Below are 15,283 nucleotides of genomic sequence, written 5' to 3'. Positions count from 1 at the left end.
GCTTGCTTGGAGGGTGAAGTGCCTTAAGAACAGACTCCTAGGCATGTCCCTGGCATTGAGTAAGAGCCTGACTCACTGATCTGGCCTTGAAGGATCTGTTGGATCTACTCTATTAAGCAGTTGCTTTGCATCTTGCTTTAGAGGATATTTGAAGAGACAGCACAAAGGCTGCAATCTTGAGAAGAAATTGACAACCTCTTCCCTGAGAAGGAGCCTATTGCTCCTTTTGACCCTGTGCTGCCACCAGAAATGTCTCATCTGGGCAGGAGGGGGCTGGGAGTGGAGCAGCAGGTAACTGGGGCACTGGGAGGACTGTGAGGAGGAAGGAAGGCCTCTGCTTTCCGGTGGCAGCGCGGTGTTGCAACTCCTTAGTCACAATGTGCAACTTTGGGTGCTGAGAAGGGCACGAGCACTTCAAAAAAATGCAGTAGTCTGGGTCATGCAGGAAATCACACCTTCTCTCAGCTGGCTTCAGCTGCCACACAGCAAGGCAGTGTGTGAACTGCTGTGAGAGCAGCTCGGGTTTTACACTGCAGGCTTCATGTCAAGACCAAGGTGAGACACCATCATAAAACAACAAATAATTTGGAAACTGAAATTATCCCTTCAAGAGAACACTTGCAGCACATGGGCAGCCTGCCCTGAGATGAGGTGTCATGCTTGCTTCCCGCTCTAGCAGCCAGGCCTGAGCTTTGCAGAGCCATGAGCCACCATGGTGCAACCTGCCAGAAAGCACCAAGCACATTCCTGTGGACTTCAACTACAACCTGTGCTGAAACCATGTTTACAACTTGCTTAAAAAGAAAAACAACAAAAATATGAGGTAGGAAAATGAGCAGGTACAATTAAAAAGGCATACTGTATCCAGAGCAAAAGCAGGTGCCTCTTCCATTCTGTGTGCCTTCCCAGCCATGCACAGAGAAGGTATCTGACACACAGAGCAGGAAAGAATAAATAAGGTTGGAGGCAAAAAAAAAAACCACACAGAAATCCTTTTTATACCAAGATGATGCAGGCAGTAAAGTCATGACTCACCCTTAACGAGTTCATCTGCTAATTTCTGACTAATGCATTAAATTATATAATACACTCATGTCCTTCCCTTTCAGTTTTCACTGAAGGCCATTTGTTGAATTACATTTAGAGGTAGCAAAATGAACTGAAAAAGCAGGGCCATTTAGAGAAAGGGATGCAATCAGCACTAATGGATTTATTGTGCAAAAACTGATGTGGTTGAGGAACCACACGCATACGTGTACGCATCTGGCTGTTTCAGCTGTTGCTGCAGTCATGATATGGCTAGCTGATGCCAAATGAAAATCCATACTAATGCCATTCTTTATTTCCCTGTTATCCTAATGTAGATCTCAAGACACTAACCACAAATGTAGCAACGACAGAAAACAAACAGCTAGATCTTCCAAGAGAAAGTTAAATTTGAATAAAGATTAACCAAAGCCCATTCTAAAGAACTTAGCTAACAGACTGGCAGTTCTCAACTACTGAGTCACAGAGGAACCGTTCCAACATTTGCAGTGCCAACAGTAGAGACATTGCTTACAAAAGGAAAGAAAGGTCTTTCCCTCTCTGACTCACAACTCTGACCCCTGCATGTAGGTCAGAAGTGCATGTACCTTTGTACTAAGCATTATTAAACCAGGAGCACATTTCCAGCAAGTGTAACTTTATCACTAAAGCGAGGGACACAGAAGAATCAAATCTTTATCTAAAAGACCACAAAAACAAGTTTAGAGGACAGTAAGCGGATAGAAATTATCAGATAGCTTCACCTTATATAAATAAGCTAAATTTCTGTCTATCAGTGTACCCAAACAAATTATGCTTAAAAGGATGCATTTAGGAAAGCATTTGCTTAGTGTCTGTGAGAAAAAGGAACAATTAAGATGAACTCTGAGTGCAGTATGCGAATGTTCAGCGTGACTCCAGAGCTAGGAATCATTCAGATTCCCTTTGCTCCATCCATTCTGGCTCCTTGCATGCTCTAAAGCTGTCCTCTCAGTTAAGCCAGTTCAGGTGGGTTCATCATTAATTTCATAGTACTGAACTATCTTTCATAAAAGCCCAGCTCTTGCATTCATGCGGTCAATGAAGAAACTTCACTTCCCTTTTAAGAATTACTCATATCCTCAAAGTCACAGATCAAAGCAAGGAAAATGAAAGCCCTGAAGTCTCAAAAAACAGAAAGCTAAAAGATAAATGAATATTTAGTATTTACAGAAACACTGAGGTTTTTCAAGCAAATGTCATTATTTTCTATAGGGAGACTGATTCATGGCTGATGAGGTCCTGATATTTATACAGAGAAGCTTAAACAATCTTCATCCCCCCAGCAGATGTAAGCTGAATCATTCTCTGCATTCTGAGGCCTGCCGGCATTACACACAATACAGCAGAACTTTTCCACCAGAAAGACAGCTGATGACGTGCCCATTTTCTAAAAGTAAAAACCATCAACATACATTTTCTTAAAAGCTGCAAAGCCTTGAAGACATCTGGTTCCTACATTTCAACCTGTTCAATACTTAGTTGTGCTTTCAAAATATGCAAGCTCTTTTCCTCTGGAATCTGTTTTCCTACTCGCCAGCACTGGTTGGCAGAGGTGATCAGAGGAAAGCTTGGAGATGTCAACCTCCACTTTTTTAACGTAATGCTTTTCTGTCAAAAATCACGTTCTTAACAAACAAATAAATAAACCCAACATGGTTTTGGGGGGAAACCTTTGAAAAATAAAATAAATCACTATGATTTCAAAATTAATGATGAGAAACAATCCTGAGAAATGGTTTTAAAATGCAATGATTCCCAGCTGCTTATAAACAACCCTTACAGATGCCAGTTACCCCCCTATTAGCTGTGACCACACCATGAGTAAAACAGTGCCCTACAGAAAACAAAAAAACAACAAACAAGGAACAAGGGAAAAATGCATTTTCAATGCTTATTTGCAAGGAAATAAGGCTTGGAAAACGCTTCTGAAAGGGCAAGTGAGACCGCTTTATGTGTTGCTTCAAACTAATGATACTGCTTGGAGGAATGTCTCACTAGCAGAGTCTGATAACAACTCTGCACGCCCACAGAATCTGCCAGTTTTAAATTGCTTCGGCACATTTAATACAATGGGACACATTGAGTGAGAAGAGTTATTTGTTTCAGTGAAGTGTGGGCAGATCGAGATGAGTTAAATGAAGCTATGCCTCTAAGTATGGCACACATTAATTTTAAGCTCTGCTGGGAATATAAAAGAACACCCTTACCCCCAAATTTATGTAAAATCTTTCCTCATTAGGACTTCATTAAGTCATTGACACTGAAATCACAAGGCAGAGAGGCAGAAAAAGCATCCAAGTCCATTTAAAATTACTAATTAGCTGGGCAATCTGATTAGACATTCACAACAGCTGTTGCTTTCTGTGGGGGGGAGGGGAGGTTCAGTGATCAGCTGTGGAAACAAAGGCACATGTGTTTTTAAGAAAGAGGAAGCACTATTTTTTTCTGTGATTAAACACAAAAATCTCAAAGGTGGAAAAATTCCATGATGGTATAAAATACATAATCCTACACCATCAGAGCAGTGATTGGTTTTCCTGAGAGGGTTTAAAACATTGAGAACATCCTTTGCTTTTATGTGATTTACTTCCCTGGAGGGCACCAAGTGCTTTTCTGAATCACAGCCACGTCAGGTTTTACTGCATACTGCAATTCTTTGTTCCTTTTGTAATTTTCAGATGGGATTTGCATTTTTGGCCACTGTTCCCACTAAAGACAAGGAGAGACACAATATTGATTTCAAGGGAATGAAAGTGTTGGCAACTTTTCCACACATAGTCAATACACACATGTGGGCACATTCTATCTCAGGCTCCAGTTACTTAGTTAAAAATTAAATGTAAAATAAAACATTTTTAAACTACTCCTTTCCCCCTGACTCTCAGTGAAACCATAACCAATAATAATACGGACTTCAGTTTCCTTGTCTTAAGACATCAGTTCTTTTGCCACTACTGCTGCAGAGGATCAAATGCTGTCATAGGTCCCTGAGAGCTACATAGATTTTTTTCATGTCATATCTTAGTAGTAACTGAAACTAAACCACTGAATGATTCTGAAATCCCAGCTCTTCAGACAAGACCATACAGCTGGTGTGTCACAATTACTCCAATCACCTCTAGTTAACGAGTAGGGCTGGAATTCAGTAAACACATTTGAATGGCAAAGGACTTCCAAAAATCACAGCCTTGACCACTGGACTAACTTCCACAGAGATGTCATTTCCATTCTCTCTTCATTGGTCAAAGAGAAGACAGAAAGGATGATGTTCTGGTATTCTAAAGAATAGTTCTTTTGTCCCAGAAGTTAGACACTCCAGCTTCTGCAAGTGAGCTGGTGAAACTTTCCCCTGATATTATCAAATGTGTTACGTACTAATTTCAGAGATTCAGAGAGCTTGCCAATCTTTTTTCTACTTGCCATCTCAGTTGGAAATTAATCATTCCACAGGCTAGAAACCTTAGAGTAACAGTTTTATACAAAAAGAATTTCCTAATTATTTCTGGAATGAAAGTATAAGACCTGAGTGTATTCCAAACAGAGAACAGAGATAGCTGTGAGCACTGTCATCCTTTCTGTTCTTGACAAACTTAGCATCTTTGTCTAATAATACATCTGCACTACTGTTTAGCTTTGATCTCTTCTACCTGCTGTTGCTCAGTAGGCAACAACACCAGACAACTTCACTGGTATGATATGAAATATCCATTGATCATGACACTCATCTCCACTCTCATTGGTTTTGTTACTGATGAGCAAGAAGGCGTATGTTTTATCCTAAAAGGAAAGAAGCTGATCCAAAAATGCTTCATAAGCTACTTTCTGTTATGAAGAACTCTGGTTACAACAAGTCTTCTGCTGGAATTACCTCTGTTGCTACCATACTTGTGCCACAAACTCAGCAAACCTAATAGTTTGTTTTATAAACATGTTTGTGTCCAGCTCCAAGCCTGTCCAGAAGAGGTATCTTTGGAGTCAAAAGAAACCACTACACACTAACTGGTATGAGAAGTTTTTAAAAAATGGATTATTTCTTTAAAATAAGGAGGGGAAATATGTATTTGTTCGTGATAAAAAAGCAATATTTATTCACAATAGAGGTGACCAAGATAAACCAGTGTCTCACCCAGCACTGGCCCTCTAGACTGGCTCTGAGTTTCACCTAAGCATTTAACAACAACCACAAACAGGACAACATGAGGCATCTCATCCCAGAAAGGAGCTTTCAGTAAGAGAGAGAATGGCCCCAGAGGCATTTGCATTCAAGACCATGATCCTGCTGATCCTGCTCAGACCCATACCTTTACTGAAGCTGGCTCTGGAAATGGTGCATGGCAGATCCAGGACATCGCGTCTCAGACATGAACAACCCACTCAGTCACACCAAGACCTCCTGACCTCAGCTGATTCCAAGCAGAAGGAATTCTAAGGATATCAAAGTTGCCTCTAAGCATAGTGCCTCACACTCTGCAGGAGAATGTAACAAGACTGAGGCAATAAAGTCAATCTTTTTTCTCCACAGCCCAAGATACTGTGAATCAAAAAAGTTTTGAAAAGAAAAAGTAAAATATGGGAAGCAAGATGTGGCTGCATACCATCTTAAGATACCTGGAGTCCTCTTTTCCAGGTTTTACTATTCTATTCATAGGAACAGAGTAACAGTTATTTAGGACCCCAAAGATCCTCCCATGTCCTCACGATGTGTCCTGGGCCAAGGCGACAAGCAGCACTTTGAATGCAGCACTGTGAATGCCTTTCTGCCTATCTTACAGAAAAACATTAGTAGAGACCTTATAATACACCAAATGATAAGCATCTGTGAATGAAACAAAAAAACATTCAAGCAGAAACAAAATTAAACCAAACTAAGAAAGGCAGACTGAATGAGAAACAAAGTCAGGCACAATGAGATCTTTGATTTTTTTTTTCCTTGCTTGGACAAAATAATATGTTCTTTTTTTCTGAAAATAAAATCATTGTTTTAGCATTTTGGTCCCAAAACCAATCACAGTGCAGTTTCCAATGACTGAAGCAATAAATAAAGCACCTGCTCCAGAGCTGCATGACTGCAAAGGTTCTCTCCTGGAGATTACAATACTGTTATAGTGTAAGGAAAAAACAGACAACGAGTGGAAAAGTGTGACCACAAGACTTAATCAAGACTTTAGATAGGCTGTAGATTAGATGTGAAGACTTTAAACTGTAAATGGTACCTTTAAGCCCTGCAAAAGTAATGGACACAATTCTTCCTCTCTGATTATCAGTTAAACAGGAAGCCACTCACTGTATTTTACTTGATTTTGATTCTGCAGAAAACAGAGGTTGGTGAACTGTGAGTCATTCTGTTTGCCTTCTGCTATCAACCCCAGGTGGAAAGCCTTATATGCTGAACCACCCAGAGATTCTGAAGAGCCATGCTATTTTAACTGCTAAACCTTAGAGACACAAGACAGTTGATCCTGAAGTTTCACACAAGACAGAGGGAACTCGCACCAGAGGGACCAGCAAGGATCAAAGGTACAGATGTGCCAGTAATGGCCTTCTTACGAGAGCAAACACAGCTAGAGCACAGTGTAGGGAAGCTCATTGTGTGATGAGGGTTGTGTGCTGGAGCTAAAATGCTATACACACTGCTGCAAAAGAGGAAAGTCTGGTGACATACAACTTTCGGCACTGTACATCACCTGTTATGTGTTAGGAGAATGCAACCTTTAAAATGAATGACTTTAGTGCATGACTTCTGTGTGAACAGCACTTTAAATCATCATCCAGACTGCCTCAGTAAACATGAGATCTACCACTGACTCCTAAGAGTTGTATTCTGTCTCTTTCAGGCCACTAGAAATCCATGTTTCCATATTATGGTGAAAGCACACAGGAGCACTGGCATTAGCAAAGAACCAGAAAAACTTCTCCAACCTCTCTGCCACACGTTAAAATGCAGAGAGAAAAAGAAAATGTATATGCTGTAAAAACAGGATCAAAGTCTTCCAAAATTCAGAAGGCACAGCTTTCATGTGTGTTATGTGTTGCACCTACAACCAGAATTAACTGGACCTCTAGGTGAAGGTGGATGCAGACTGGGACTGAACAGGTCTCAAGGGTTAGACAGGTTGTTAATGGTCAAGTTGTAGATAGGGTGCTTAAATGGAGAAGTACAGAAGCATGTGAGATAGTGCTTTGTCTCAGCATCCCTTTGTCCATCTGAAAGTATTGGTAGGTGGAGCTTCACATGCTGTAATTATTACAGCAGTGTTGTACAGTGACAATAATGAAAAGATGGTAATAAATATCCAAAAGGTTATTTACAAGAAAAAACTCACCCATATGGAAGCCTTCAGTCTGCTAGGAAATGCTGAGGCAATCTCCACCAGAGAGCGATCTCCAAGAGATGCTGCCTTAGTGGTGGTCAGCCCTTAAATGAGGTCTAGAGGAGGTGGAGTCAAGCTCCATCCCTTCTGGGAGCACAGCTAAATTACTCTCACCTGTGCTCCCACAGCTGACCCAACACTTGCCTCAGCTGATTAATCAGAGGTTCAGGCTGTGATTACCAATTTCCCATACAGGTGTCAGATAAAGTAAGTATCTTTATGCAAAGGAAAAAGTTTTGTTGTTGTTGTTGTTGTTGTTGTTGTTGTTGTTGTTGTTGTTTGTTTTCCCCCTCTATACAGAGCTTGGCCCAGCTTCCTTTTCTGAACCTGGATACTGAATCCCTCTTCCACAAACAAAGAACAAAAAGGCTGCAAGAGAAAGAATGAGCTGTGCAGTGCCTTCTGCAGTGGAGGTCCCCTCAAGGGCTGTCAAGGTTCTGAGCTGCTGGCAAGTGATAGCTTGCAACAGCTCAATTTTCCAGTTTTCTTCAGGCCATAATATGTCTACAGTGTGCACTTCTGCACATTAACCACTGTCACTGTGCAACAAGAGGGTGGACAGTGTCTCTCTTCTTATTAACTCTTCATCTCTACTAAAAGGAATGCAAAGTTCGGGTATCAAGAAGTCAGCTTGTTTTGAGTAGCAAAAGAAAGCAGAAGAAACGGCCCTACACTCGGCAGTAGCAACAGCAAATGTACATAATCAACCTCTACCACCCACTATAAGCAAACAGCGCTATGAGATAAAAATATGTTTCTGAAGAAACTCCCCACAACCTTTTCAGAAATGAAGAGCTGCAAGTTCACGAAGCACAACCCTTATCTTCCTCTCTCTTTCTGCCCTGTAACTGTGTACATCACCACTGATGTTTTTTCCAAGTATCTGCAAGCAGACTTGCATGCAGAGCACTTTTTATATTGAAGTTATAGATGGATATCATAGGAAACGTAATTTTTTTAGTTAAAAAGCAGAAAACAGATTTGAAGTACCACATGAGAAATACTAAAACTACAGCAAATGGCAAGACACAGCGCTACAGAAGAAAGAAACTCTCTTTAAGGATAGGCAATAGCAGATACAGCTGCTTTAAACCAGTTTTGGATCACCCAAGAAAGGTAGAGGTCACAATCCAGTAATAAAGAAGGAATCACTTCTTTCCAAAGATTAGGGCTCACCAAACACTCCAAAGGAGGCAGTCTCTGAGTAGAGATGATTCCCTTCTGGCTGCCAGCCCTTCTGTGAGGTTACGGGGTAGACCCAGCATCCCACCTTCCCTCACACAGGTGAATTGCTTCCATCTGTGCTCCCAGGAATGGCTACATCCCTCCACCAGCTGCTCCATTACTGGTTCAGGCCATGACCTAACAGTTCCCATACACACACCCATGAGGTATGGAGACAAATTTGTAAGGACATATATAGATAAGGGGAAGAAACATGATGCAATTCAGTACATCATCATCACATGTGTAATATGTCTAACAACATATTTACAGACAGATGTGTTCAAAACAATGTGTTTCATTTTCCTTAAGAAACAAAAATACAAAATTACATAATTTTTGTTGCAAACTCCTAACCTGCATTCTTCCCTGAACCTGTTAAGCAGAGTATTAACATTTGGGATAACACAAGGTAAATGTTACCAGATTTCTTTTAAATATTAGAATTGCATCAGAAGCTCTGAAGAATTCCCTATGAAGTGACATAAATCTGAATTTTCTTCAACACTGCTCACCATTAGTTAGAGAATTACAGATGCCTTTAAAAAGCACTGAAAGATGATAAGATGAAAATTTGCATGCACTGAAAAAAATGAATTTTCATTAGAAAGTTGAACTGCTTCTGGAGTCCCACCAGGTATTTTGCACTGAAATTAATATACAAGAATGCTCTCTTGAGTAGTTACAGTAGTTACATAAAGAGAATATGAGTCATGGAGTTCACAGCTGACTGCTCATTTCACACATATATTTCACATTTAATCTCACAGAATCAAGCAGACGTGTACAGGCAGATCTCACATCCCTACCCCAAGCAAAATTAAAGGAGAATACACGAGCAGCCCTGGTACAGGAGTTACCCACTCACCACACTGAGAAAACAAATCTTAAGGGCAAAACTGACATGAAAAGATCAGGATTGCCCACTGGAAACTCTGAAACAGAAATCCCCAAAGCGTGGTACTCACAGAGCCAAGTGGGCTGGAAGGAGAGGAAGTAGCTCTCTGACTTGAGCAAGGGCTCTGGGCAACCAAGCCTGGTTAGCAAACAAGAAGAGTTACATGCTCATTGATCCCTTTTCCTTCATCATCAGCAAGCACGTGGGCTGCACTAACCCACCTGATCAGAAGGGGAAGCTCATGAGCCATGGATGCTTTGTTGATTTGGAGATTGCTTGCACTCTAGAAGAGATGAACTCTCCCCAGTCTTTGCTGCAGGACAAAAACTAAGGTGCGAGCCTGATGAAGAGTAGGAAGTAAGAGAGAGTTCCTCATGCAGGTGGTTATTGTAAGAAAAGATGAAACCATGTGAAAGTCATTGACACAATGAACACTTTGTTAAATTAGAAGCTGCTTTTTAGTGTTTGGTACCACTGACAGTTTTGATACTTCCACTTAGTTTTAGAAACAGAGGTTTACGTTTTTTACTGAAGTATTCTACAACTTCACCAACAGCTGCCTGTATTTTTTGGACTGAAAATAATAGAATCATAGAATGGCTTGGGTTGGAAGGGACTAAGATCATGTAGTTCAAAGGCCATCTAATTCCAACCCCTCTGCTGCTCCCTGTTTGTTGTTTGTTTGTTTGTTTTTGAGACATCCCTCAGAAAAGTCCCCAGTTTCATTCTCACTGAAAACTACATGCTCAATAAATGACCTGCAACACCACAGTTAAGACAGAGTAGAAAAGCCTTCTGATGCTTGCCAGGTGTAGGAATGGGGAAGTTCTGGGTTTCTCTTCTAGAGTGTTTGTGGTCACACTGAGCTGGGTTAGTGGCTCCCACTGGCAAATGAACAGGAGATTCTCAATCACCACACTGGGAAAAAAACTTAAAGGACAAACATGAAATGTGAGCATCATCTCCTCCAAATTGATTAGGGATTAAACCTTGCTATAGCGATTAAACCAAACCCAGTTTTTGAAGTTCAAAAGAAGATCATTATAGAAAAATTATCCCATGCCTATTTATTTCTTCAGCTTCACCTGCAGCCCCCTCTATCAGGAACAGAACAACAGAGTTTGGAGACACTGGGACAGGCTTTGCACATGTGGGAAATATTATTTCACAAACAACTGCTGTAAATCAGCATCAGTGACATTATATCATCATAAATTGTGGCTGTCAGGCTACCTGCTTGCCTGCAGATACACCATCTGTTTCAATCAAGGGTTCTGCAGGCTCGAGTTAAATCCTATTGAAATTACTGGAAAACATCCCATGAATCGTTGACTCTGACTCATCTGTAGCTTATACAGTACCCAGAACATCAGGCTTACAAACTGCATTCTGTAAGCACATCAGCTAAGGCTTAAACACAGTACAGATCTCTTACACGAACATGGGAGGACTTGATCTGCTGAATGTTTAGAAGAAGTAGTAATAGCAGTAATAGGGAACACGTAAAATGGAGAAAAAAAAATGGAACTGATTCTCTAAACAGGAGTGATGCTAGGAGAAAAAAAGGGTTTCTCTCCCAGCCAGAGGAACCAGTTCTGTTTCCATACTTCTGGGCGATACTACCAGCAGTGGGGACAATGAACCTATAAGAAAAATGAGAGCTGTAAAATTAAGGAAATCAAACACCCTGGGAGAGGCGGGAGGAAAAAATATCTGAAATAACACTGGGATGAGCAGAATTCAATGGGTTACATAAATAATCAACTTTAACTGCAGATTCAAGTTGCCTTCCTAAAAACAATTGTGCTTTTCTTTCCCACTCCTCTATAAAAGGACCAAAACCCCTGCATGGAGCTCCCCTGAAGTCAATGTGAGTCACTCAGACTGCCTGGGTATATGTCCCCAAGAGAACTAATAATTGCAAACAACATAATGAGATTGCAAGAGAGCTTTTATAAACATCTGCCACCACTTCATGATCTCCCGTTGAGAAAGCACAGTTCTGAAAGTAAACAATAAAGAGCAAGTCTTTATGACACCTTTACTTTCAAAGACATTTTCAGGTTAAAACCTGTAGTTTGAAAAGTATGCTCAATTTAATCTTCATTTCCCCTTAAGAGTCTGAAGGACTTAGGACTCTTCCATCACTTAGTGGACAAGAATGAAAAAAAGGAACCAAGATCAAGAAAAAGGCCCAAGTGCATTCTTGGACTTGTATAAAACAAAAACTCCATCAGTGCTGGTGATTCAGCAGAATTCAATCAGTTGAGAAACATAAAATTTGATGGTATAAAACCAGTAGAACAGAAAAGAAGTTTTACTAAGGATAACGCTTATGTGTTATACTCTAGGTTAAAGCATCTGTTGGCTTGGAACTGAACAGGGCTGGAAATCAAGTTTATGACTGCAATCTGTCCTGCTTGTATAGACTTATTTATTTGTGTTATTTAGGGACCTTTTAAAACATGGGTTTGTTTGCAATTTAGTTATCTGCATAATCACAAAAGTGGAAGGGTTAGGGGCAGAGAAAAGGAAAAAGACTTCAGAGGGAGAAAGAGCAGAGGAAATCTCAAAAAGAACAGCTAATCTCAGAACAAAACAGTGGGATCGGCAGCAGAATTTTTCTGGATTACTGGCTATTTATGTGCCTTGTACTCAGTAAATCCCCTCCCGAGCAAAACAAAAAAGGAGAAAGGCAATAAGGACCATGTGATTTTTGTAGGCTGACAGGGTTTCTCAGAGTCCATCAGCTGTCTTGTGCAGCCCCTTCTTTAATACACTTTCTGCAAAACACATCAGAGGAAGATGCAGCCACATACCTGCATGTGGTGCAGCTGGCCCTGTAGGCAGTGCAGGCTGGCACATGCACAGCTGTGCTCATTCAGCAGAATAAGGCAACAGTACAGACTGACTGGCTCAATGCTCATAACAAATATTCACACTGCCATACTTAGTTGTCACAAGCTTTAACAACTGGACAGTTTTATCTGCTTAAGTTTTACCCTATATAGTAGCAACACAAAATAAATAAAGAATACAGCATAACTGGAACATGGTACATTAATGGTAGAGGAAGTGCAGTCAAGGGCCAGGATTTCTATGGATATTGCCTTTGGCTTATTGTTACTTTAGGCTTAGCAATGGCAACTTGAAAAAGCACTGATGTGAACCAAACACAGTTTGTTTTTTCCTCTTCCATCCAAACACTCTTTGGAGTCTTTCCTACACCCACGTATTCTGATGGTATGAGTGAGAAATGAATCCAGCATAACCAATGGATATTAATTGCAGTGGACAAAGCCAGAATTAAGCTAAAAAAAAAATGCAGTAACCATATAAACCCCTTGGAGCATCCCTACTGGAACCTATGGTGTCCTTCCAAACTCTGGCCACAAGCTAGAAGCCCTTTCCATTTGGCACAAACGCAAAATCCAGCAGGTAAAGAAAAACACTTTTCCAGCTCCAGGAAACTCACTGGGCAGAGCAGGCTGGGTTATAATTCACAACCAGCTTTCTTTCTTTAAATAAATTAACAGACCAAAAAAGTCCCAATTTAAAAAGATTCCAGAATAGCAGTTTTGTTTAGCACTTGGCAGCAGGAATCTCAGATGCTTTGCTATATTTGTTACTGCTTACCCAATCCACATACCTTGAAATTACCTGGGAAAGCACTGAGATCAGACATTATGTGGCCAAACTGGAAGAACTCCAGGTCCTATCAGAAATACAGCACTGGCTGCACCTACTATTTTGTGATTGTATTTATAGGACAGGGGTGTGGAAACATTTGATAAAAGAAAATGCACCCTCTTATTATGGCTTGACCAATCCAGAAATTATAGAGTCCATACTCACACTTCTTTAAGAACTGCCTGACGTGGTCTGTCTAAGGAGGAAGATGCCTTCAGCCAAATTCAGCCTGCAGCTGAATTTCCCCCTTCATCCCAGGTCTTTTAATTTTTCCCCCAGCTTGCTTCCTCAGCAGAAGGGATGTAATGACATAGGACTCTCAGCTGAGCCTGGCCCATCTGGGATGATGGATGATGGCAGTATTTGCCAAAAGCTTTCATGCACTACAGCAATCTTGCAGAAAAGCCCTCTGTATGAATGCCACGATGTGGAGGCATTGTCTGGATAAAGCTTTTCCACAACAGAGAAGAGCATCCTGGTCACTCATACTCAGGAAATGTGAATTCTTGCTGGAATGGATGTGGAGAAGGATGTCAGGAATCTGAGAGTGTCTTATATAAGAAGAGTCTAAGCCAGCCAAAAAGCTTTTTTGGTCTAGTGAAGTCCAAGAGAGCACATGATCACTTCCTATAAACCTATTGGAAAGAAATGGGAAAGAGGGGTTTAAGCAATGGGACAGTGTTGGCACAAGGACACGTGGCTGTGTACCAGACATCTACAAATTCAGAAAGAATTTAATGATTATTTCTACCCATCAATAAAGCAATGTTCTGGAACAGATTTTCAGGCAGAAAGAGTGGCTGCAGAAGAAGCCTAATCAGTTTTAAGACAAATCCATTTAAGGGATAATAAGACCGGGCTGTCTAGAACAGCAGACAACTGGACTCCTTATTTTAGAAGATGCCTCCAAGTGCTGAGCTCCCAGACAAACATCCAGAACTCCTATAAATGAGGCATCTTTTAAATCAAGGATACAGTACTACAGCAGGCGGTCAGAACCTCTCCTCCTCAGGGAAACAAAAGTGCTGGAATGGAAAATAAAGTATGGCCAGCTACCTCTGTGTTGTTCAGCTCCAGTCTCAAAGACCAGAAAAGGCCCAGCAGGAACAGGAGAGACTCTTTCAAACGTTTTCTTTATTGAACTACGTCCTCACTCAGGTGACAGAGTGACTACAAAGCAACCCCTGCCTGATTGAGGAAAGTGCCTGAAATCTTAGGGGAAATCTTAGCCGCCCCATGTCCCTGTTCCACCCGGCTGTCCCTCCTCGGGCAGGCGGAGAGCCGGGCTGTGTTGTTACACCGCCACCTAGCGGTACCTATAGCACCCGCACAAGCAGCCGCACTGGCTGTCATCGAATCATTGCAATTGCAACCTGAACTTCCCCCTGCGCTACATGACATACAAGCTTCTCAGGCATCTCAACTTTGTCATATGGTTTCGGAGTGGAACTCTGGGAAGTGCTATTTTGCTCATGCTGTGCCCATGCATCGCTCATGCAGGCTTTCTCACTGCTACTGCTCTTTCACTTAGCCACAAGGAATAGCAGTACCAGTTCTTGTCATCACCTTTTTTGTACATTGGCTGTCTGCCCCTTAGAGAGCCCTGCCCAGACCAGCAGTCCTTCCATTGAGAGCCAGAAGCAGACAGGGCTAAAGCTGCACTTGGACAGATGTGACCAAGCACTGCACCAGCAGAAAGTACTGCCACCTGGAGATCAAGCTGAGTAAGCAGCCAGGATGTCTATCTGCAAGGTAGATCTGACCTTTCAAAACTGCTGTTTTGAGGCAAACTCCAGTTGCACCAGTAGCTCCCCGGAAAGACACTTCATTGACAGGACCACCTTCAGCCCATACCAGTAGTGTCAGCAGCATCCAGCTTCACAGAATGCCCCAGCTCACAAACCTACCTGCTAACAGTTAGTTGGGCTGCAACCAACTCTAATAAGGCATCCAGCAAGTAAAACAAGACCAATCAACTTTCTAGAGCTTTGTCTAGCCATTGTTCAATGACATTAAAGTAGCAGCTGCATGC

This window comes from Coturnix japonica, chromosome 3 (assembly GCF_001577835.2).
Source record: "Coturnix japonica isolate 7356 chromosome 3, Coturnix japonica 2.1, whole genome shotgun sequence".
Lineage (NCBI taxonomy): Eukaryota > Metazoa > Chordata > Aves > Galliformes > Phasianidae > Coturnix > Coturnix japonica.
This window is presented reverse-complemented; position numbering follows the sequence as displayed.